Genomic DNA, 26,191 nt, shown 5'->3' with positions numbered 1-26,191 from the left:
AGTATTGTCACATTTAGTAATAGGTCATTTAGTGCTACATGTCCCAAAAGTTCTGACTATCGAGGTCAAAGGTCAAATATTTAAACCCTAATAACTTCTAAACAGAGCGAGGGATAAAGTTGTGTGACCTATTCAGTTTTGTACCAAGCACAAGTGAAGAATGAATAAATTTGGGTGTCCTACTTTTGTACCAAACAGAAAAGAGCAAACAAATGCCATTTTGACCAGCTCTATACCTTTCGTACTACTCAAATAAGCGAAGGAATAAATTTGAGTAACTTATTTACTCTTGTACCAACGAGAAAAAAATACAAAATGCGATTTTTACTAACTCAGTATTTTATACCTTTCCTACTAATCAAATAAACGTAGGAATAAATTTCGCTGGACTATTCAATTTAGCAGAAAAATGTGAAGAATGAATAAAATTTGAGTGTCCTACTTCTTTTTTACCAAACAGAAAAAGCAAAGATATGCCATTTTAATTAATTCAGTTTTATACCTTTCTAGGCTATTCAAATAAGCGAAGGAATAAATTTGTATCAACCACAAAAAGCTAAAATGGATCATTTTAACTAGCTAAGTGTTTCTGTACTTTTCGTACTACTCAAATGAACGAAGCAATATATTTGAGTGACTTATTTACTTTTGTACCAACGACAAAAAGCGAAGAAGGACTATTTCCAACTAGTTCAGTGTTTTATACCTTTTTGCAATATTCAAATAAAGGAACTAATAAATTTGAGTGGCCTATTCAATTTTGTAACAAGCAGAAAAAAGTGAAGAATGAAAAATTTGGGTGTCCCATTTCTTTTTGTACCAAACAGAAAAAGCAAACAAATATCATTTTAACCAGCCCAGAATTTCTGTACCTTTTTGAACTACTCAAATAAAGGAAGGAATAAATTTATACCAACAAGAAAAAAGAGAGGAAGTGCCTTTTAACTAGTTCAGTATTTCTGTACTTTTCGTACTATTCAATATACGAAAGAATAAATTTGTGTGTCCTATTTCTTTTGGACGAAGCAGAAAAAGTGAAGAGACGCCATTTTAACTAGCTCAGTATTTTTGTACCATTTTGTACTACTCAAATAAACGCAGAAATAAATTTGAGTGGCATATTTAATTTTGTACCACGGAGAGCAAGCAAAGGAACACCACTTTAACTAGCTGACTATTTTATATCTTTTGAACTATTCAAATAAACGTAGGAATAAATTTAGCTGGACTATTCAATTTTGTATCAAGCAGAAAAAAGTGAAGAAATGCTATTATAACTATCTCAGAATTTCTATACCGTTTTGTACTACCCAAATAAACGAAAGAACAAATTTGGGTGTCCTACTTTTTATACCGAGGAAAAGCAAAGAAGGGCCATTTTAACTAGTTCAATGTTTATTTATACCTTTTTGAACTATTCAAATTAACGAAGGAATAAATTGAGTGGCTTATTTAATTTTGTACCTAGCAGAAAAAGTGAAGAAGGTTCATTTTAATTAATTCAACATTATATACTTTTTGGCCTGTTCAAACAAACGAAAGAATAAATTTGAGTGACCCATTTAATTTTGTACTAAACTGAAGGAGTGAAGAATTAATAAAATTTGGGTGTCCTATTTCCTTTTGTAACAAACAGAAAAAGCAAAGAACTACCATCTTAACTAGTTCAGGGTTTGGGCTATTCAATGAATAAATTTGAGCTGCTTAAGTGAAGAAGATCCGTTTCTACTAGCTGAGTATTTTATACCATTTTGCACTATTTAAATACAAAAGTATTCAAATACAAGTATTTAAATACAAAAGTAAAAGAATAAATTTGTATCAACCAGAAAAAGCGAAAAAGGACCATTTTAGCTAGCTCATTACTTCTGTACCATTGGTACTACTCAAATAACTGAAAGAAATTTGAGCCGCTTATTTACTTTTGTACGAAAGAGCAAACAACGAAGAGGGACTTTTTGACTAGCTCAGAATTTCTGTAAAATTTTATACAATTCAAACAAAGGAAGAAATACATTTGGATGAAGTATTTTGTTTTGTACCATCGAAAAAACGAAGTTAGCTCAGACTAGTTCAGATTTTAACTAGTTCTCAATTTCTGTAGCTTTTTGTACTAATCAAATAAACAAAGGAATAAATTTGAGTAGCCTATTTTTCGTTAACCAGAAGAAATGAAGGTCCATTTTAATTAGCTGAGAATTATATATCATTTTGTACTACTCAAATAAACGAAGGAATAAATTTGGGTGTCCAATTTAATTTTGAATGAACCAGAAAAAATTGCAAAGGAGGTCCATTTTAACTACCTCAGTATTTCTAGAATATTTTGGGGTATTCAAATAAACGAAGGAATAAATTTGAGTGGCCTATTTAGTTGAAGTGCTAGATTTTGTACTATGTTGTATATTTTTGTGTCACCCAGAGAAAGGGCCATTTTAAAGTTTTGCATATCTATTTTTGTGTTGCAAATTTGTAACTCAACATTTTATAGTATGTTTGTGCAAGGAGTTATAATATTGTTTGTTCACTTTTTGTATACCATTCAAAATAAACAGAGATGGGCTATCAAGTTATGATACTACATTTTTAAATTCGAATCTTTTGTATTAACAGAAAATAGTATTTCGTTTAAATAAGCAACACATTGTTGTGATACTTCGTGTGTGGTAAAACCCTAGGGTCATAGGTGAAGTTCATTATAAGTAAAAATGCTATACAAATTGCATTGCTAATAAGTTTTAATTGCCTCTCCCGTCACTAAGTAAGGCTCATAGTTATATTGTTGATGGACGTGCGTTTAGCAAGTTAGGTTTTACGTTTAGTTATAGGTTTACAACATACTAACGGGGACACTAAAGTCCAAAGTTTCCCGGCCACTAACTAAATATTTGAACGTAAGATTTAACACGCATGAGCTGCTATTGGTTACTGGCGAAAAATATTCAAGTAGATAAGAGTAACGTCATACATTCAGTTTTAACTTAATTCTGTAGAACAGACTCCATAGCAATTAGCTTTACTAAGGGATGAAGACATACTGAAGAAAAAAGAAGAAACAACATGCTTGGTCATTTTGAATCACCGTGCTGATAGAGGGAAAACCAGGACACAATAATTAGATGCAGTTAGGAAGAAGAGATTTATCAAAGTAAAAATCAGCTCACCAAGGAAAAGAAAAGTTTTTAAAGTTCCATGTTGCCCACAATTTATAAAAAGTGCTGAATTATTAGCAGTGAAGATTTTTATTCAACTCAAAACTATTCTTCTTCTTTGTGTTACTGCAGATATTTAAGCTTCTCAATATTAATACACTTTAAATAAAGTAAAAAAGAAACGTTACGAATCCGTTACCTAACATTTGTAATTTTAGTATAGTGAGGGTATTAAGGTACAGTCTATTGAGCGCAAGTGTATTTTTAAGGTACACTCTATTTTCATATAGGACACCTTATTAGTGTGGAAGGCAAACGACTATTAATATTATTTTTACTTCTTTGCGTTCATGTAATTTCATTAGGCATTTCTTTTACATGATGAGAGAGGGAATTAAAATTTATTTAGCAATGTAACTTGTATAGCATTTTTGCTTATAACGAACTTGGCCTATGACCCAAGTGTTTTACTACACACGAAGTATCACGATAATGCGTTGCTTATTGAAAGGAATATTTTTCTGTTGCTACAAAAGATTCGAATTTTAAAATGTAGTATCATAACTTAATAGTCCTCCGTTTATTTTGAATGGTATACAAAAGTGCACAAACAGTATTATAGCTCTTCTTGTACAAAAATACTCTAAAATGTTGACTTACAAATTTGCATCACAAAAATTGGTCTGCAAAACTTTAAAATGGCCTTTCACTGGCTGACAAAATATGCAACACAGTACACAATCTAGCACCACAACTAAATAGGTCACTTAAGTTTATTGTTTCGTTTATTTCAATACCCCAAAATGTTACAGAAATACTGAGGTAATTAAAATGGACCTTCATTTCTTCTGGTTGACACAAAAAATAGGCCACTCAAATTTATTCCTTTGTTTATTTGAGTAACACAAAAAATACAGAAATTCTGAGCTAGTTAAAATCTGAGCTAGTCTGAGCTAGCTTCGTTTCTTTTGGTTGGTACAAAATAAAATACTCCATCCAAATTTATTTCTTCGTTCATTTGAATAGTATAAAAAGGTACAGATATTCTGAGCTACTTAAAAAGGTTTCTCTATGCTTTTTGCTCGTTGGTACAAAACTAAATAAGCTACTCAAATTTATTCCTTCGGTTATTTGAGTAATACGAAAGGCACAGAAATTCTGAGCTAGTTAAAATGGTTCATTTTTCGCTTTTCCTGGTTGACACAAATTTATTCCTTTATATATATATATAGTACAAAATGGTATAAAATACTCAGCTAGTAAAAACGGGCCTTCACTTAAGCAACTCAAATTTATTCGTTCGTTTGTTTAAATAGTCCAAAAGGTATAAAACACTGAACTAGCTAAAATGGTCGTTCTTTACTTTTCTGTTTGGTACAAAAGCAAATAGGACACCCAAATTTTATTCATTCTTCACTTTTTCTGCCCAGTACAAAATTAAATAGGTCACTCAAATTTATTCCTTCGTTTGAGTAGTACAAAAGGTACAGAAATTCTGAGCTGATTAAAATGGTCCTTTCTCACTTAAGCCACTCAAATTTATTCCTTTGTTTGAATAGGCCAAAAAAGTATATAATGCTGAATTAGTTAAAATGAACCTTCTTCACTTCTTCTGCTTGGTACAAAATTAAATTTGGCACTCAAATTTATTACTTCGTTTATTTGAATAGTGAAAAAATGTATAAAATAAACATTGAACTAGTTAAAATGGGCCTTCTCTGCTTTTCCTCGTTGGTATAAAAAGTAGGACACCCAAATTTATTCTTTCGTTTATTTGAGTAGTACAAAATGGTACAGCAATTCTGAGTTAGTTAAAATGACATATCTTCACTTTTTCTGCTTAGTACAAAATAGAATAGTCCAGCTTAATTTATTCCTACGTTTATTTGATAGGAAATGTATAAGATACTGGGCTAGATAAAATAGCATTTATTTTCTTCTTTCACGTTGGTAGAAAAGTAAATAAATCAAATTTATTTCGTTTGTTTGAGTAGTACAAAATGGTACAGAAATACCGAGCTAGTTAAAATGGCGTTTCTTCATTTTTTCCGCTTGGTGTAAAGGGAAATAGGATACTCAAATTTTATTCATTCTTCACTATTTCTGCTTGGTACAAAATTGAATAAGCCACTTAAATTTATTCTTTCCTTTATTTAAATAGCTCAAAACGGTATAAAACACTGAACTAGTTAAAATGGCATTTCTTCTCTTTTCCTTCTTGGTACAAAAGTAAATAAGTCACTCAAATGTATTCCTTCGTTTATTTGAGTAGTACTAAAGTACAGAAATACCCCGCTAGTTAAAAGGCATTTGTTTGCTTTTTCCTGTTTGGTACAGAAGTAAATAGGACACCCAAATTTATTCATTCTTCACTTGTGCTTGGTACAAATCTGAATAGGTCACACAACTTTATCCATCACTCTGTTTAGAAGTTATTAAAACTTAAATATTTGACCTTTTACCTCGATAGCCAATACTTGTGAGACATGTAGTACTAGATGACCTATTACTAAATGCGACAACATTATCCCAATATGTGGCTCCGTTTACAAGTTATTCTGGTTTACATATTTGACTTTTGACTTCAATGGTCAGTATTTTGGAACATGTAGTACTTGATGACTTGATACTAAATATGGAAAGACTACCTCAATACGTTGCTGTGTTTACAAGTTATTCTTGTTTAAATTTTTGATCTGTGACTTCGATGGTTAGTAGTTTTGGAACATGTCGTACTAGATGACCTATTACTAAATGTGGAAACAGCACCTTAATGTGTTGCTCCCTTTAGGAGTTATTTACGTTTAAATATTTGACCTTTGACTTGGATGGTCAATACTTTCGGAGCATGTAATACTAGATGACTTATTACTAAATATGGAAACAAGAGCTCAATATGTAGCTCCGTTTACGAGTTATTCGGGTTTAAATATTTGTTTTGAACTCGATTAGTACTTTTGAAACACGTAGCACTAGATGATCTATTAATAAATATGACAACACCACCTAAATATGTGACTGTTTACGAGTTATTCGGATTTAAATGTTTCACCTTTGACCTCGATGGTCAGTGGTTTGGGGACATGTAGTACTTGATCTATTACTATAAATGTGGAGACACCACCTCAATACATTGCTTTGTTTACGAGTTATTCGGGTTTAAATATTTGACCTTTGACCTCGATAGAAACCACTTCAGAACATACAGTACTTGATGACCTATTATCAAGTGTGTAACACGACCTAAATATGTGGATCCTTTTAAAAAGTATTCAGGTTTAAATATTTCACCTATGACCTCAATGGTCAGAATTTTTTGGACATGTAGTACTTGATGACCTATTACTAAAGGTAGAAACACCACCTTAATACGTTTCTCCGTTTTTGAGTTATTCCGATTTAAATATTTGACCTTTAGCCAAGATTGTTAGTTTTTGGATCATGTAGTACTTGATGACCTATTGCTAAATGTAACAATACCATCTAAATATGTAGCTCCGTTTACAAGGTATTCGGGTTTAATATTTGACCTTTGACCTCGATGGTCAGTACTTTTAGGACATGTAGTAGTTGATGACCTATTACTAAATGTAGAAACGCCACTTGACGTCTCACCGTTTACGAGTTATTCGGATTTAAATGTTTGACATTTAACCTCGATGGTCAGTACTTTTGGGACATGTAGTACTTGATGATGTATTACTAAACGTGGAAACAGCACCTCAATACATTGCTCCGTATACGAGTTATTCGGGCTTAAATATTTGACCTCTGACCTCGATGATGAGTACTTTTGAGACATGTAGTACTTGATAACCTACTACTAAATGTGGAAACAGCACCTGTTTACGTCCCTCCGTTACAAGTTATTTGGGTTTAAATACTTGATCTTTGACCTCGATGGTCAGTACTTTTGGGACATGTAGTATTTGATCAATGCTTGTGTAATTTCTGCTTTGTTACATAGGAGTTGATAAAAGGTACCCCTGCTATTGGTTCAGTTTTATGTATTCTCTGCTGTGGTAAATAGGGGATGGAAAATGTGTTCATAGTCTTATGTATTTTTTGCTAGGTTACATAGGGGTTGATAAAAGGTACCCCTGCTATTGGTTCATAACTATGTATTCTCTGCTGTGTTAAATTGGGAATGGAAAATGTGATCATAGTCTTATGTATTTTGTGCTATGTTACATAGGGGTTGATAAAAGGTACCCCTGGTCTTGGTTCATAGTCTCTGCTATGTTAAATAGGGATTGCAAAAATATGCCATAGCTTTATGTAATAGGTGTCTACAATAATCTTAAGTCATTTTGCTATGTTAAAAAAGTAATCGTAAAAGAGAACGAATGCACCCCCATTATTATCGCTATGTGTTCATAGTGTTATGTATTCTATGCTGTTATATAGGGGTTGAGAAAAGGGAACGAGTACATGCCTGCTACTGGTTCATAGTCTGCTGTGTTACATAGAAGATGTAATCTGTTTTCATAGTCTCTGCTATGTTACATAGATGTGTTGCGAAAATAGGTGTTGTCAATGGTAAAAGAGAACGAGTACACCCCCTGGTATATTCAATAGTGGGTTCGGAAAAGTGGTCGTAAAAGAGAACGACTGCCCACCCTATACATTTTTTTCACCATTCAAAAAATGGTCATAAAAGACTACGAAAAATTACTAAATCTGGTTACAAAAAATCGGACACTAGTTACAAAAACTGCACCAAGTGCCCTCACCCTACTCATGTATTGTTTTCGGTATACAAAAAATCTGACTCCCAAAAATGTCTCTACCCTAGTGCTTGCCTTCCTCCCTCAAGAAATCAAATCTGACATCGCCACTATTGAACAAGGCGGCCACCGTTCCTTCATCCCTTAATCATAAAATAATCAAATTACGTAAACTGTAATTATGTAAAACCTGAATATATATGACGGAATTACAACGTATTTCTTTCTTCTTGCAGGTATAAAGAATAACATACAAGTGATTATAAGATTGAAGAACACATCCTCACAAGCAGATGGTTTCAAGAGAGGTCCAGAACAGGGAAACGTTGGAACAGATGTGTATGAATTTCAATTCGGGCAAGAGCCCCTTCCGAGGAAAACAGTGCGTTGGGAATAGAAACTGTTTTCTGCAGGCAGTGTTATGTGTAAACCATGAAGTGAGAAGCTATTAACAAGAGAGAAAGAATGATGAGAAGTTGCGGCGTCAGTGGAAAGATCTCCAATGTAGTCACATTCGCAAACTGTCCACAGAACTCTTTGCATAAACACATAAAACATGACTTAAAATTACATCCATATCTACTGAAATTTGTTCAAGAGTTATCTGACAATAATTTAAACCTAAGGAAGGAGGTATGTGACGCACTTCTGCAGATGCTTGGCGCTTTCCTAAATTTGGAGATGTTACTTTCAGTGATAAATGTGTCTTATACCGAAGCTACCGAGCAAGAAATGTTCTTCCGGTCAAAGTAAATCGCGTGGACAGCAAACAAATTTATGGTCCATATATATTTTTGACGGACCTGTTAGCCAACATTAATATCTTGAAATGCTAAGAAGCTTATTTATCCCCATTTGGAAAACTTAAAGGATCAAGAGAACATGATGGTTTCAGCAAGACGGAGCTGCTCCTCATTTTTCCATTTCAGTTCGAGAATATCTCCGTGAGGTGTTTCCAAGACGCTGGATTGTCTGCAGATCGCCTTCACTGTTCCCTCCACTTGTCTGTCCATCTCCAAGCCCGGAGTTAACGACCGGTGACAATTCGTTTGGGGATTCGTCAAAAATATTGCTCTCTTGAAGGTGAAATAGGTAATAGGAAACAGTCTATACCATTGGTTCTCAACCGATGTGTCTCGACACACTAGTGTCACGCAGTTCCTAGGTGTGTCAGGAAATTTTAGAATTAAAAATCATGAAAAATTTAATAATACTTAGTTGAAATCGAGACAGACTGTACCAGTCAACGCAGCAGCGGTAACAATAATGCTCGGTGCTATATAGTCATTATAAAAACAAATTGGTTTCACTATTATAATCAGGGGCGACCGAAGAAAATTCTCTAATGGGGCCATCTCCATGGTTGCTATATGACGTCTGGTATTTGTTATTTAATATACGTGATTTGCTGTATTACATACTCATTTTCGTGAGGTAGGGGGGCCTGGGCCTCCCTTCGGGCGCCCATGATTATAATATATATTATGTTAATAATAATACTAATAATATCAAACAAGTGTGTCACGTTATCCTAGACGTTCAGTAAAGTGTGTTGTTAATCAAAAAGGTTGAGAACCATTGGCCTATACCGTAAGGGTTGATTTTGCACTATGATCTCTGCAAGATTAACTGCGCAGTGTCCACATTAAAACCCACTATACACTATAGGATGCATCCTAGAAAATCTCTTACGATTTGTCCTAGAGTGAAAATCCCAACGCGTATGACATCAGATCGCATGTCATTTCCTGTGTTCTGAACGATCCTATGAGATTTCTCCCGTCTAGGCTAGTTTTAGACGGAAGCACTTATCGTAGCATTTCTTGTAGCAGATGTGCTGCCAAAAATTTCATATAATATTCTATGGCATCAAAAGTATATGGTGCTTTTAAACGGTAGCATTTTGATAAGCATCCGTCGTGACGTAGCAAACAAATCACTGGAGAAGAGCGCAATTATGGCTCCGAAATTAAGCGTGAGGTAGCTAAAGCTATAGTAATTATAACAACACTTCTCGCCGGTCATATTAAAAAACGAAAATCACAAAGAAGAATGTGGACAAAGAGCACCCCTACTCCAACTCATTTTTCTTTACTACAATTCAATTTCCCACACAAAACAAAGAGCATGGATATTTGGCACAAAATCTTTCGCTTCTTTTTAACACAATACGGCGCTGCAATCGGATCAGAAATGCTGGGGAAAATGCTACGAAATAGAGCAGGTTCTATCGACCAGAAATGCCATAAAAATGCCATGGCATGGGAAATGCTATAGCATTTGCTACTTTACACGGCAGGATATCGATGACGATTTTTGCTACGATAAATGCTTCCGTCTAAAACTAGCTTTAGAGCAAGCTATATTTCGAAAATTCGTAAGATTTCGATTTAAGCGACACCAGGTGAGAGAAAGTGAAAACCAAAAACTGATGTGGTACTTTTTGCGATTATTTATCTTTTGATCGCGCAGATTTACTTTTGTTGCACAACTCGAAATAATTGTTGAAAAATTATAATTTGTCACTCATTTGTTTATTATTTCCTAAATTGTTTGCGCTGAGCGACATGAAAGTATCTCATATGGCATAGATAAATTCAAGGGGACCATCAAAAACAATTATTGAAAAACTATTTTTTTACGATTTGCCTATAAATACGACGTCTGTATAGTATAAAACTATAGTGTAAAAATAACAAACCAACCTATGCTAGGTGGCCACTGAAAAGCACGAATGCTATCTGAGTCAGGCAGGGCGAAGCGGGAACCCGAGCGTTAGCAAGGAAGCAGGAACGTCAACGAAGGTAGCGAAAACGAATGGGTTTTGGCAATGATACGAGTTTGAATAGCGCTTATAATGGTATCATACTGGTAGCGCTCCACTTGTACACATAAGTTACAGCTTCTGTAAACTGTTCAGAAATACACCGGTTGTAGAAAATAGTATCACCAATCGTCTTTTATATGCACTCACTTAGGTAAATGTTTCACTGAAAGGGTCTAGGAGAACGATAAAGTACAAAATTTATAGGAGAAATGGAAGATGTAAGTATTTAGACCGAACACACCATAACCAAATCTAACCTACCCTAATATTAATAGAAAGAACCGAAATTATATACCCCTATACTAATATAATCTAATATAACATAATATAACCTAACCTAACCGTAACTAACCTGTACTAAACTAAACTGGTGTGAACAGAAACTACCGAAATTGTAACATTTCTTAGAAGAAATTGCTGGACTCCTTTTGCTAAACATTATCCCTCACAGGGGCGGATCTAGGACCGACTTCTCGGGGGGGCGGTCGGTTGTCATACGGCTACTTTAAAGGGCACCAAACTTTGGAATAGGTTTTATTTATATATACAAAATAAGAAAGTTTCCCTCTTCTGGGGGGCCGATCACCTCCCTGGATCCGCCCCTGATCCCTCACTTATTTCATCCGTTGTAAAATACATAATGATTTTATGGTAGTAAACCTACACTAGTAAACGTAGAATATAGGTGTATTACTTTGTGTTTAATTCTATTGCTTGCAGAAATGTGATCTTTATAATGCAGAAATGTTACGTGTCCTTTCATGCAAAGAATTGAATTTTACCTATAAATCTAAAACGCGTTGCGCCAAGAGTATACCAGTACCCTTCTGATTTTTTTTAGAGGTATCCAATTTAACAATATAGCGCCTGGTATTAATATTAGTAGGGTGTGCAGTATAGTTAGGATAGGAATTCATCAATCTTGTATTTTATTAAATATAACTGTTTCATAATATTGAAAAATGTCATTCGGTCAGGCAGGAAAAGTCCTCACGTGTATGGCACATAACTGTAGGATTTCTTACGAGATAATATGTCCAGGGGCGTCATTTCAGACTTTGCTTGGGGGGGCAAGAGCACCACCGACATAAGAATTTCACGTTTTGTACTAGTATATTAGTAGGCAATCGTTTAAAGTATATACATTCCTCAAACTCTTGGGGGAGGTCAATTGCCCCTCCTTCCCCCCTAAATGACGCCCCTGAATATGTCATAAAATTTTCCGAAGATAAATTCTAAGATATTTTCTAGGATTTATCTCGTAGTGTAAAATTACCCTAATAAAACTTGGTGTCTTTCATAATCCTTGTTGCACAAGGACACAAAACAAAAACTCAAAACTTGAACATTTCTATAGCCCGAAACCTGACCTTGTCGTGAGTGCATACGTCTTCGGTGCATAACACAACAGTCACCACTTTCATTATTCATCTGTTTCCCATAGCCGAAAAGGCATAATCGTAGAACATTATACTAAAATTTCATTTCATTTTTGTTTCAGATAATATGATCAAATTCAACAATGGTTTGCTATGTGAAAAATGAATTTTAAACTCTTTTTAGGTAAACATTACAATACACACTCCAGCTGCGCATCGATTTGAAGGGCCGCTTTAAAAGGGTAAAATTGTGTATGAGGGGAAAGGAAAAGTAGAGTAGAGTTAGGGAAGTTTGGACTGATTTTGTAAAATTAATTGACTTAGTGACTGCGTAAGGATGTCAGCTGGAGCGGGTATTGTAAAGCTTAACAATTTCGGTGGAGCTTAAGTTTAGGTACACTGCATTTTGCAAAAGTTACAGGTAAACTTAAACACTCGGCATTGAAATATATGTTTATAAGGAACACATTTCTACAGGCACCTAATTTCAATAGTAAGTAATACAGCTGTATTTTAAATTGACAAATCATTAGAAATGCCGTACGATAGTTAAAATAAGTAAGTGGATATAAGAAAAAACTGTATTCAATATTCCCTGACCGCGTAGTATTTCTGTACAGTATACAAAAATTGTACTTTATTTTAGAAGTGGGCGTTACTACTATCAAGTGAAAACCCATGCGTTTTCACTACTTCCGCATACTCGCACACTCACAATCACTGACGCGCCTGCTCACTACTGACGCACCCCCGAGCAGGGTCGTAATTTCGGTATGCAAGCTTTAGGGACAGTATGCATTAAATTCTAAATACTCAACCGGTATTACTTATTGGTTTAAATTTATTTTGTTAATCATTCTGTAAACCATATTACATTTGTATAACATGGTACAGAAATACAAGGAACCCAATTATAGGAAATGTATGAAATCTATATTATAGGACCTATAGGGAAATGATTCCATAATCAAATTAAGATGAGTAGCTATCACGCTTACCTCAGACGAATTGATCTATCATCGACGATGTCATTTCATATTGTAGACCACAACCAAATTTTCATTATACTAAATTGTTAATTTCGAATGGTCTTATAGAAATATATATATTTCTAAGCAAAAGAATACGTCGTTAACAACTGAATTTAAATTGGCTTTGCCTTAAACAGCACTAACATTAGAGGACAATCTTGAAAGAAGAAAAGAAAGAACTTGAAACCATTGCCATTAACCATATAATCAACTCGGTACAATATAGCAACTATAATACTCTACTTTCGTTGACTTTCTAACATTATAACTTATTTCAAGCTTTAGGATCTAAAAATTTGAAGCAAACATTGTGGAAGTCTAAAAAGAAAAGGAATCTGAAATCAAATAATAATCATGTATGCATTTTGGTTACGGCTACAAACATAGTGGGCGGTATTCAGAGAGAATTCGTTAATCGAAAATTTAGTCAGATACTAGTTAGAAAGATACAAGGGGCCTTATGCAGAACCGTTCGGACACGTGATTAGTGCCTTACTAAAGGGTTCAACTAACATATGCTTCTTGCATTAGTCAGGCATTTAGTATGACGCTAATAATACATCAAAACGACTCTGCATAAGGCGGAAAATCTTTACTACGGAAGGTGCACTTTTTGGTGTTGTCTATTCTGAGTACAACTAGAGTGCTGATTTGAGTATTATTAACTTATAGAGCCCCAATGCATCGCTGAGTAAAATAAATGTGGCAACTACGGAAAAGTAGATGAGCGCATGCGTAGTCTGTAAAAATGAATATACATGAATTGCGAAATACGAAATGAAATGAAATCTTTAAGTTTTACGTCCCACGGTTATGCCGGTTAGGCTAAAGGAGACGGTGATGATGAGAGATGAGTGAAATAGTAGAATGAAGAAAGTGGGAGGAAACGGGAGAACCCCGAGAAAACCCACGAGCACGGTGTTTGTCCACCACAAAGTTCACTTGGCGGGGGCTGGGATCGAACCCGGGACCCCAAACACCAGAGGTGAACGCTCTACCACTGAGCCACCGCGCCCCCCCTGCGAAATACGAAATGTTGTATCGCACGCTAAACCGTGGGTAAAAGATTAGTCTGTGTTCTAGATTATTTAGTCACATGTGATTAACTTCGTCCAATACTACTTCCTAATCAAAGTCTCTGAATACAATTTTGCTAACCATCCGTTAGTCAACCTCGTAGGAAGATGTTAATCAGAGGTCAAAACGACTGTGTACAAGGCCCAGTCAATTTAACAAATTTCGTCTACTAGTACCAAAAAAACCTCTGATTTTACATGTACGTATGCTTGCACAAGGAAATTCGTAAGGAAGTTATAGTGGCACAAAGGGTTATGGCGCACAAGGCAGAAGCTATTTCAAGTAGACTTACAGCATAGCGTAAAAGAATTCTGTGCTTTAAATCTATAAAATATTTTTACTCTAAGTTTAGTTTGGGAAATTCTATGTAAGTTGCTGAGAAGCATGTATGTGCACATTATCTCTCCTGCGAAGGGGCTAATCTAATGCAGATCAGTGTTCATAGGTTTCCTTAAGAATATTTCCCTCGACTGACACAAAGTTTTCCCTTTTCCTATCAAATTTTCCCTAGTATGTTGAGTGTCCAATTCCAATGACAGAAATTACGTGATAAGATTAACTTAGCAATATTAAAGGAAATGTCAACCACATTTGTTCTATTCATTTGCTTTTTGCTTCTATTTTTTACTTCTCTTTTTTAAAAACAAAAATACACACAAATACACGAAGCCAACAATGGGTGCTAATTAGACTACTTTGAAGAAACACAATAAACTATTGCTATTATATTGATTCATTTCTAAAGAACAAAGAAAAATTTAAACATTTGTGTTGGTCAATCAGTCAGAGCGAGAATTTTCCTGGATTTATCGCTGAAATTCCCTTTTTCCCACCTTGCTAAATTTACCAGGACTAGCTCAGGAGAGTAATGCTCCCGGAAGTAGGAACGAAAAACACAGTTTTGATTGGTTGGCGTTATCTAAGTCTTGCCACGTTGCATTCAAATAGCAGAATTCAAACGACTCTTGTTATCGGTCCTCGTGGCCATGTGGGCTAGCGCTGTATGCTAGTAATAAAAACCTCTTTTGGCGTGAGTTCAAACCCGGCCCGAGCAAAGTTTTTTTTAAACATTTTTATAACACTTTTTAAATTAAAATAATACGAAAATAATACTCAAAATGTGATTTGCTTACTTTTGTGCAGATAAGTAGTAGTAGTAGTAGGAACGGGTTAGAAGCCCCGCAGGGCTCGTTTTGTTGCCCTTGTACTCCATGATATAAGGCTCGTTTTTTCCCACTTGTACAAAGTGATATAGATTTTGTGACCAACTTAAAACAACTGACTAAGATAGCGCATAAAACAGCTGGCTAGAGTAGCGCGCGAAAAAACGTACTTCCGGGAGTATTACTCTCCCGAGCGGGTCGTAATTTACCTATGTAATTTCCCTCAAACTACGAACACTGCTGCAGATGGCAGCCCTGGAGTAAACCCCGTGATCCAGTGGCGTAACTTAGGGCTTCGGAGCCCTCCCGTATATAGTATGGAGTGCGGCCCCTTCTGTAAGTCCCACTTAATGATTTGGTGGCCCTTGATGGCTTGAGCCCCCCCCATTGTAGGGTCTGCGGGGTCGTTATTTATGACCCTGCCGTAAACTTCTTTTCATCGTTGTATTGCTCTTTTTTTGTTGATATTTTGAAATACTTGACCAAGGATTACTCCTTTTTTGATCATTTATTTCCGTCCTTCACTCAATTATCAATCACAAATATTTATTTTCATTCTTTCTTTGCTAGACACGTACACATTCATATGTATTGTATTACTGCAGAAAATTAGTATCTTCCAAAATACGCACTATTCAGAAATAACCAAAATAATGAATCCTTCTCATGATTCCAACCAGCACTACTTTTCTACAGTATTATGTAAATAAACTTATAAACGGGGATTGGGGCGGAGCGAATACATGACCTTGAGACAACAAAAATTACAAAAAGGAATACGGTACAACTGCTAGGTTGCTACACAAGGGGATTCTGATATGTACGAAGTGTTCATTTTTTTTAAACAGAAAATGCATCCCTAACTGGCTTAGAATCTTTCGTAAGGGAAGAGTTGCACTAATGGGTGCATATTGACTTTAGGAGGACTCAGTATAAAATATGAACCAACTTAAAAACACCACCCAACTTGTGCTAGTGGCTACTGAAAAGTACGAACGCTATTGAACCGAGTCAGAGCAGAAGCATAGCAGGGGAGCCGAACTGGAATGAAGAGGGTGCATCCATAAGAAGTAGGCGCGTCAGCGACAATAGACAAATGCATAGACGACGACAGTGGAAAAACATTTTATATAGTATAAAATACATATCTTATGCGTTGCATAGCTTTGCGACACTTTCATAGTCACTTATACACTGTCTTTACATAGCACTTGATCTTGTCTTGCTTATGGAGTGTTACATGGCAAAGAGGACATTTCATATCCTATTTCTACCTTATTATACATATAAGAGGTAAGATCTCGATACATTTTGATTACTTGTATGTACAAGAGCAAAAGTGCATTCACATTCCAATTTTTCACATCCTGCAACAATAAACAACCAAAAATTCAGTTACGGTTGGTTGGTTGCGAACTACATACAGCGTTCTACAAGTGCTTTAGTTTGTTCGAAAGATGTCAGTGTGGTAAACGGCAAAAAATAGGAAAAATAGCCATGCCTCTACAACGAATAAAAAATCGGATAGAAAACACCCGTATAAAATTTACAAAGCGATTGATATTGTGAGAATGTCACAAAGAAATCTTATTTAACCTTCAATAAGGCAAGGAAAAAGTAATGTTGGTCACACATTCATTTTATTTTACAGGTTACAGTAGTCTGTAAAATCACGGAATGGTTTACATTATTCGTTTTAACGTTACCTTGACTTTTGTTAGTTTTCAGTTTTAATATATTTACTGAAAGTTTATGAAAAAAATATCATGTCATGCGGGATGATTTGACTCTCATAAAATCGTCATAATTTCCATTGTTTAAGAAATGTATGATTCTTAGTATGTGACTAGGGCTGCCAACTGGCAGGTTTTTCACCGGCCTGGAAGAAATATTGCTGTTATTTTGATTAAAGCAGGTAACCGGTACAAGCTTCTTGCCAGCCCCTTTATGACCGATTTTTTTTTGAATTTTGTATCTAGTTTGAAGTATAGATTTAAAAACTAACTTTCATTCTGTAAATTAAAAACTGTTACCTTTCACCATTTATCAATGATTAATATATTTTGCTCATTTGTTTAGGTCATTTTAAAGAGATGACAGGAACTGTATCGGGGGAAAATTTTTAAAATTTACTTGTAAGGAATTTTATATATTTATTGAGAGTAAAAAATGACTTCTTAAAGTAATTTTATGTAGTTAAAGTATGAGTTTAAAGAATAAATTTCATTTTGAAAATCCAAAATTGTAAATTGTAATCCAGATGAAGATTAATAGCTATACTTTTGTTCATCTGTTTCGATGATTTTAAAGAAGTGACAGTTACTGGTAAATACAATAAAATAATCAATACCGATTTCAGTTTCTCATTTATAGCACAATGTATCTATTAAGCTTATTAATGAATGTAGTAAGGATATGCAGGGTCTAATGCACTTTTGTTCACGATAGTACATTTCCTTCCCATGGATGGGTCCGAACAGAAATACTTCACATTTATAAGGGAAGTACTAGAAGTGGTACGCGGGGATCTGTATGTGTTATATATCGTTGGAAAGGTCACACCGAGTGCACCTTACATGTGAAATATTTAGCTTGAACGAGCCATATAGGGGATGTGGCGACCATTTGAAAATCAGAAATAGGGCACGCTCGAAACACAAGAAAACATCGACAAAATAGGAAGCTCTGATGTAATTTTTTTGAGACGTGCTATTTTTTAAAAGATAGCAGAATACGAACTGACATAAAATGTTTACAAGTCAAAATGACGGATCCAACATAGTGGATACAAATTACAGAAAACAAGATATGGATGTGAAATTGGGTATATAGAGATACTCGACGTCGCTATGTATGACTCGGGTATCAAAAGTGTACAATTCAAAATGGCGGATTCAGGGAAGCGGACCAAATGCAAAACTCTGCTATGGAACTCAAAGCGGGTAGGTAGAGGTTTTCGTGGTCGCTGAGTACGAATTCAATGTTAAAAGTGCAAAATACAATATGACGGATCCAATGTGAGGGACACAAAATACATACAGATCAGATATATGTGATTCTTATACATGTAGTAGAAAATATCTATAGTGCATAACGGGGCAAGTAGAGGCAGTTGATGTTTTACAATAAACAGGGAGTGTGTTTTGCTTTACAACCATGCCAAAATTGAGGCACTGAATACAGGGTAATTTTTGTACCTCACATGAAAGTTTTGTGATACGTATAGGTTTCATAAATAATAGTTATTTTACTATCAACTCCCTCTCCCGCCCTAAAAGAGATAGGCGGGGATCAGCATGTGTTGAAAAGCTCGCACCAAGCAAACTTTACATGTGTAAAATCTCACTTAAATGGCGCCTGTAGGGTACGTTGCAATTATTTGCGATTATCATATGAAGATCCGAACATTAGCAGTGAAAAGCGCGTTGGAGTTTAAAAGATCGTTATGTTTGCACAACTGTCTCTTCGGTTTCACATTATGTTGTGTATACTTTTGAGCCATATGTATGACAAGGTCCACTCTCATGAGTAGGTATGATTCCGACACCAAGACTAGTCTCGATCTCATCTCTAATTCGAAACCTATATGTGCTTTTCCAAATATAGACGAGACTGGGAAGGAGACCAGGCTCATCTCAATACACATGTGTCCTTTCTGTACTTCTGTACTTTTTGTCCACCACATTGGATCCGTGATGTTGCACTTTTCACTTTTAATATTGGATTCGTACTCAGCGGTTACGAAAAACTCTACCTACCTGTCTTCAGTTCGATAGGAGTGTTTTGCACTTTGTCCGCTACCTTGGATCCGCCATTTTGAATTGTGCACTTTTGTTATCCGATTGATACATAGGGACTTCGAATATGTGTATAAACTCAATTTCACATCCATATCTTACTCTTTTGTAATTTATGTCCACCATGTTGGATCAGCCATTTTGACTAGTAAACATTTGATAGATTCGTATTCTGCTATCTTTTAAAAATAGCACGTCTCAAAACAATTACATCAGAGCTTCCTATTTTGTCGACGTTTTCTGGTTTTTCGGAGCTTGCAATGGTCGGATCTTTAAATGGTCGCCACATCTCCTATAGGATCCATTCAAGCGAGATATTTCACATTTGTAATGTACTCAGTGTGATCTACCCAATGATATAGGCTATAACACATGCAAATCGCTGCGCACCACTTCTAGTAGTTCCCTTGTTAGACCTATATCAGGGAATTTTGAGGCAGTGACGGTTTTTTATTTTCAGAGTTGGCAACCCTATATGTGAAATTTACACCTTAAAGCTAACAAGAATATTTTCCGGTGTTACATGATTGGTTTCCAGTGTGTTTGGAAAACACAATCGAAAACAGACAAAAAAAGACAATCTAAGAAAGTAAAAGCAAGATGTGCAGTGTGTGAAATCTCATTTGTGAAAACTATTGCAACAATAGAAAACATGCCATATGTTTTAAATATGACAAATATCAAAAATATATGTCTTTGACATCCCTTGCTGTACTCTAGGTAAGCGAGAACTAATATCGTAAAAAAGAATAAAAAATGAACTAAAACATAAACAAATATGAATGAATAATATTTTAGTAACATCTATCTCCACTCTCTATTTCTCTTCGTTAATATGTGAGTGATTATAGCACCTCATCTCTAGATGGAGAACTTTGAGCAAAAAGAATTTATCATTCACTATGTAAGAACAAATTAAATGTAAAAGTTAGCTCTAGCGTGAATTTGAACTGAAGACTTTAGGTGTGGATTTTAACCGAAAACTTTCGGACTTATTGTCTACTTTCACCACTTTTTAGGACTAGTAGACACGACAGGGACTACACCTCGCTTATCTTTCCACTAGCGGGGAAGTTTCGGAACTTCATAGTTAATGTCATAAAATGAAGGTCGGAGAGAGAAAGAACAAAAAATGTCTGAATGAAAAAATAAACACGGACACGTTTCGCTTTCCGAATGAAGACTAAAGTAGCCAATTCACGGCTAGGACAACCCATTTGAAGAAATCTTGTGGGGTACTAGTAACCGAGCAGTAGTCAGTTAATTATATTTTGCTCTTTTAACCTATTTTTAGCTGGTTACTAAGAAAATTGGCAAAATGCTTTCACAAACTTACTTGGCTACTTTAGTCAAGAAGAACGAGGCATTAAGAAATCTTGTTTTAATGCTCAGTTGTTATCCAAACAGTGACATTAGCGAAGTAAATTTTTCCACGTAATCGAGGCTAGTAGTTTGACAAGGTGTTATTTAAAATAGCAAGTCACTTACTTACAACCAAGTTTCGGTTTATTTAACGCTGCAAATTTAATCAGTAAGTATAAATGCTAAAATTGTCTGTATAGATTGTATTATGTTGAATCAATATAACTAATATGATATTGTGAACATAATTGAAATCTTACATTATATATACGTATATATATACATTGATGTCGTTAGCAGAGTGAAGGAAACGAGAGTGCACCCCGTGAGTGAATCTGCACAGGTCCTTCCACAATCTTGGTTTTCGATTAAGATAACATTGGAGTTATAAGTCAATAGAAGAATTATACATTTAATTTCTGAAACGATAAGACAATTTCCAATCTAAAATCTAATAAATGGAGAAATCATTCGTGTAGGGATTTTGTACTGCGGTATTATATTCTTTTTAATGTCTCGCTGAAATTTGGAAACACTGCTAAACTTGAAAACACCGACCCATTTCCCACCGAGTTTTGGTGAACGAGATTTTAGAGTGGGCCCCATCCCAGCTCGCTCGTTCAACCCTAGTTCTGTTCCTGTGTTGGAAAGTGAATATGTACTTATAGTAGTTAATAAACACACACACACACACACACACACACATATATATATATATATATATATATATATATATATATATATATATATATATATATATAGTTAAAATTATTGCGTGAAATAAGTCAGTTATATTTGGTATAAATGCAGTAAATCTTAAAATATCTTAAAATTCTTAAAGGTTTGGGAAGCTTCAGATAAAATTGGCAGATATTATTTTATTTTCTTCATTGCCGATCTCGTCGTCATCATTCTCTTCACCATGAGATAAATGTGATTTATCTGTTTTTTTTTTTATTTTCTTGTTATCGTTATTGTTGTATGTTGTAGTAAAACTTTTCATAATACGAAATTTTACAAATATTCTGTGTCTACAACATTTCTAGTCAAGCTGAACAACACAATAAGTAAGTGTAAATCTAACAAAAAATATATATAGGTTTCCCATTACTAATTGTGAAAAATGAAACCAGAAATTCCTAGCACCAAAACAAGAAAAAAAGTTTATATGACATATAGTCCGGAAGTGGACAGGGGCGGAAGTGGACAGCTTCGACTGTGGGGGGAAAGGAACTTCACACTTAGGTAATGGTACTTGCTGGTTTACAAACTACATTGAAGATGCGTGTGAACAGTTACGCAACACACCCGGCGTGATGGAATGCATTCGAAACTCACGATTAGCACTTTGCATAGATGTGGGAGAACAGCATTTTGATCATCATCTCTAGGTACGTCTATTGTTAGCACGTATGATCTACTAGTTTGTAGTGCTATTTTGTGTAAGATACTACGTTACAAATACAGTACGTCGTTGTGGATTCTACCTGTTATTTCATTAGGCCGTATATGACACTAGTTACACTTGTTCTTATTTCTACCTTCTGTCTGGAAGTTTCTGTCTAGTATACTCCTTTCCATTACTCCCTGAGATTTTGCAACCATGCTCAGTGACCTTCGCTTTGGCTCCAATTGTAGATGTGCGTGCAATCGTGTCATGGATAACAACTTCCTTCTGTAGGGTTTCCATCTTTAGTGCACCGTTTCATTACATCTGCCGTACAGACATTCAGTGAATTCCTTAATGACGTATAAAGAATCTCTCTAACATGTCAAGCCAATATGATTTCCATATCTTTCTGAACCCCCTTCATAGCTCCTCCCATTATACCGCTGGCAGGTGTGAAGTTTCTTTTCCCCCACATACGAAGCTGTCTAGCTCCGCCCCTATCCATTTCCGGACTATATGCCATGTAAACATGTGCTCTTGTTTTGGTGCCAGGAATCTGTTGTTTCATTTTTTACCATTACTTTTGGGACACCCTATATATATATATATATAATTTAGTGTAAGGAATCGCTTTCATAATAGACTTCCGTGATTCTTCCATAAAAGTTCAAAAAAATATATAAATAATTGAAAAGTAGGATCTCAATCTCAGATCCATGATGTATTTAATACCTATCCTACTACACACTTTTTCTATGTTTGTGCATCCCTCAGTATACTTCAAAGTATCAGATTCAGCCCACGCCACTGTTTATTTAAAACACCATACTAACTCACTAATGGACACATATAAATTTTCAGAACAAAACGCTCGAGACAGAAAAAAGAAATTTGGAATGAAGCCTAGTTATTAAGGGTAGGCCACAAATAGTGCAAAATGTTCTTACGACTTGAATTATATTCTACAGTCCAGTGAGAAATGCGGTGAATTATAAATAATACGAACAATGGCGGACTGGAACATAAAAGTCCCAGGCGGGGATTAATCATGGAGGAACACACACACGCACAAAAACATATATATGGAAGAAATTTCACCCAGAGAATATTTTTGTTTTCTAAAATAAATAATGTTGTTCAGGGAAATGGATATTCCGTATTCAGCTCATTTCTTGTAGCCTATAAATCTTGGCATTTGTTTAGCGGTGTGCCCCCAAACTCTGCGCCCCCCGCACTGCAGGCCCTGCGAGCCACTCAGTTACGCTACTGCTATCAACGATGAAGTGGACCCTGTTGGGCCCGATCATATATATCTGTTCGCATAGAATTAATTCTACTTTAGTGGTAGTTAGTAGAGAAGGAGCGTCTTGTACACTTGAATAAGGCTATTGTCTATTAATTATTTTATTACTTTCTGTACTTTTATGTCCTGTGGGCCAGGTGTAGTCGGACAGGCCCTTCAAGAACCTTAGGAGGGGAGGATTTATTGCCAGACCGTTAGGTGGTCAGACTGGTTCTTCGAACGGTTGACTGATAGGAGGGTTTCTAGAAATATTAAAAGACCTGTATCTTTTATTCTTTAGTTTTCATTAAAGAAAATTCAAAGGAATTATATTCCGAAACACTAAAAACTCGTTGTTAATTATTTATTCTTTCGATTTGATATGAAGTTGATTAGAACAGCTATGCAGTGATCAAATTAATTATTTTAATTGGATCGTATGTTAAAGCATACATACAAGTAGAACACCTATGCTTTGATCAAATTATTTTAGGGATCGCTTTTAAAGGAAGCTCAGAGGAATTAAATGCCGAAAATAATAAAAAGTATGATCAAATTAATTATTTTATTTAAATTGTTCGTATGCAAGGCATACTCATTTGTAAATATTTATTGTTTCGCTTCGATATGAAGCTCATTAGAACAGCTCTTCTGTGATCAAATTAAATACTCGTCGAACAACCGCTGATTGTGATCATATTAAAGATGGGGAGGGAATAAACTTTATTCATGCGGGACATATTTTTTAATTTCAGGATTCGTATGTATAGCATACTCGTTAAGAACTTATGTAACTCTTGGTACTGGTACATATACAGAGCATGATTTTCGCACGTCTTTCACTCAAGAGACGAACTGAACTTTTCGCGCGATTTTTGGAAACCGTCTGGCTGGGAGTGAAAGATGGCGTTTTCGGGTAGTGACCTTATATGTACGTGTTAAAACAGGAAGACAAACACAAAAGAAGACCGACGCCGCGCCGGGTAGACATCACATAATACCGACAGAGTAATAAAAACAAATTTGATTGTGTGGTAGATGAACATCACACAATGTCGGCTGAGTTACAAAAGATTCAGGTGGCGGTAGATAAACATCACAGAATACCGGCAGGTAAGAAAAGAAAATTTGATGGCATGGTAGGTGGACATAAGACATTGTCAGGGAAGAATACAAAAGAAGTTTGGTACCACGAATGGTAGAACATGACGTGACACTGAACACGAATACAGAGGAACTGATGATCCTGTTAAGCAGGAGGCGACAGTGAACGCGAATACAAAAGAAGATTGTTACACTGACAGATGAACCTGATGCGATACTAAATGCGAATACAAAGGAAGTTTGTTAGTATGAAGCGTATTCATAATGGAATATTAGTTGTAATCTTTTTATTTTACGTAGATGATATGTGATTGATTGGTAGATGTTGTGTTTACGCGAATAATAATAATGGTGGAATGTTGTTGGAATAGAAGATGTAAATGACCACACAAATAACAGACTTTCTTTTAAAAACATATAAACTTTATTTGCACACGGTCCATGTAAATCTTTTCTTTGTACGTAGATGACAAGTGACTGATTGGTACGCGATATGAATAAAATTATTGAAGGGATACTGCTGTAAGATTTGAATGACCATAGCACAATGTAAATAACATTAATGATGTTTAAAAGAATGCTTTGATCAAGTGAATGATATATGAGAACATAAATGAAATGTACGTACGTTCTCTCCGCTCCTTTAGCTATAAAAATTGTATAGAGAATTGGGAAAGTATATATGAAAATATTTTAAACGGGTAGTGTATTGTTGTTGTATTGGGGAGTGTTTGAAAAAAATGTTATAAATTACCACGTGATATGACGTTGGTAAAGTCTTCCTCATATATGTGGTGTAAAGAGAAGACCGTCATAGTATCATCATGGAGTCGTTTAAGAGTCAGGTATAACTAGAAATTGAGCTCAGCAAGGAGGTAGACTGGGATTCTTCGTTTGAGTTTGTTGAATTCCCCAAGGAGAAAAGTTTAAACCTTTAAGAGAATCTCCGGACTTGTTTATAGAGGAGAATACCTGTTATTTTTCGCCAGGTTCTCTAGATATTATTATAGAAACAGAAATTATAGATTTGAGAGAGGAGTCAATAATGATCCCTACTTCACCTGTTCGATCAAGAACATCCTCACCAGTACCAGGTGGGAAGTGCCTTATGCAGAAAGGCAGCTTCCTTGTGAAAGGTGGTGGAGTGACGAGGGAAGTGTCAAATGAATTTAAATATTAATGAAAAATACTCATTAATGCTCTTAATTATGCAAATCCCTACTTGGAGGGTCAAAGGTGACCTCCTGCTGGAGCCGCCACTACCACACTTATTACCTTCATGAGCATGAGAAAACTACATAAACAAATTAAACATCTCAGGGTTTGAATTCTAAATATCTCAGGGATTTTGTTACCACAGCTATGGTCTCTGCAGCTACTTGTAAAGGGTATGGTAATTTAATAAGGTTAATAAAAAGAAAAGAAAGAAAAAACAATTCTAATGAACAGGTAGCAGCCTATTTGTTTACCCTTTACACTCATAGCTGGGTCTTTTGGTTCTCTGTGGCGATCCTTCCTGGGCCCCATTCAGGAAGGTGGTCAGAAATACTAGAGTGAAGGAGTTAATGTTTCCTTAACTCTCCATCCTGAAAGAAAACATCAGAATTAGCAATAGGGTACTCACCACACAGGAAAACAGAAACCCTCTCGCTACTGGTAGTTGATATAGATTTATTTTCCAGCTTGACTAGCAGGTTAGATTTCGAAAACACACGCTGATTGCATATAGCAACAAAACACTTTCTTATTAATATTTAGACCGATAAATACGTTCACTGGTGCACCATTAATACACTGAAATTGAATATTTCATATTAGACTTGGTATTAAACACACGACCTTGGTAAATTGCATATAAAGATTAGATGAAACACACTGGAGATCTCACTGACCTCCCAAA

General features: G+C 35.3%; 1 protein-coding gene across 3 annotated transcripts in view; it reads right to left on the bottom strand.

Annotated features, from left to right (window-relative positions):
- LOC145662710 (kelch-like protein 6) overlaps positions 1-13,411 on the bottom strand; it is a 101,771-nt gene extending 88,360 nt beyond the window's left edge. For 2 of the 3 annotated variants that reach the window (XM_081728563.1, XM_081728565.1), the window contains exon 1: positions 13,084-13,410. The gene's annotated coding sequence lies outside the window, so the exon portion shown is untranslated. Of the gene's footprint in view, positions 1-13,083 lie in introns of all 3 variants that reach the window. The other variant, XM_081728564.1, reaches the window with a different exon arrangement.
- Between the last annotated feature and the right edge of the window lie 12,780 nt (positions 13,412-26,191).

The sequence above is a fragment of the Thermobia domestica genome, chromosome 10, assembly GCF_964235325.1.
Source record: "Thermobia domestica chromosome 10, izTheDome1.hap1.1, whole genome shotgun sequence".
Classification (NCBI taxonomy): Eukaryota; Metazoa; Arthropoda; class Insecta; order Zygentoma; family Lepismatidae; genus Thermobia; species Thermobia domestica.
The sequence above is the reverse complement of the archived record's forward strand: the minus strand, read 5'-3'. Positions and strand labels throughout refer to the sequence as shown.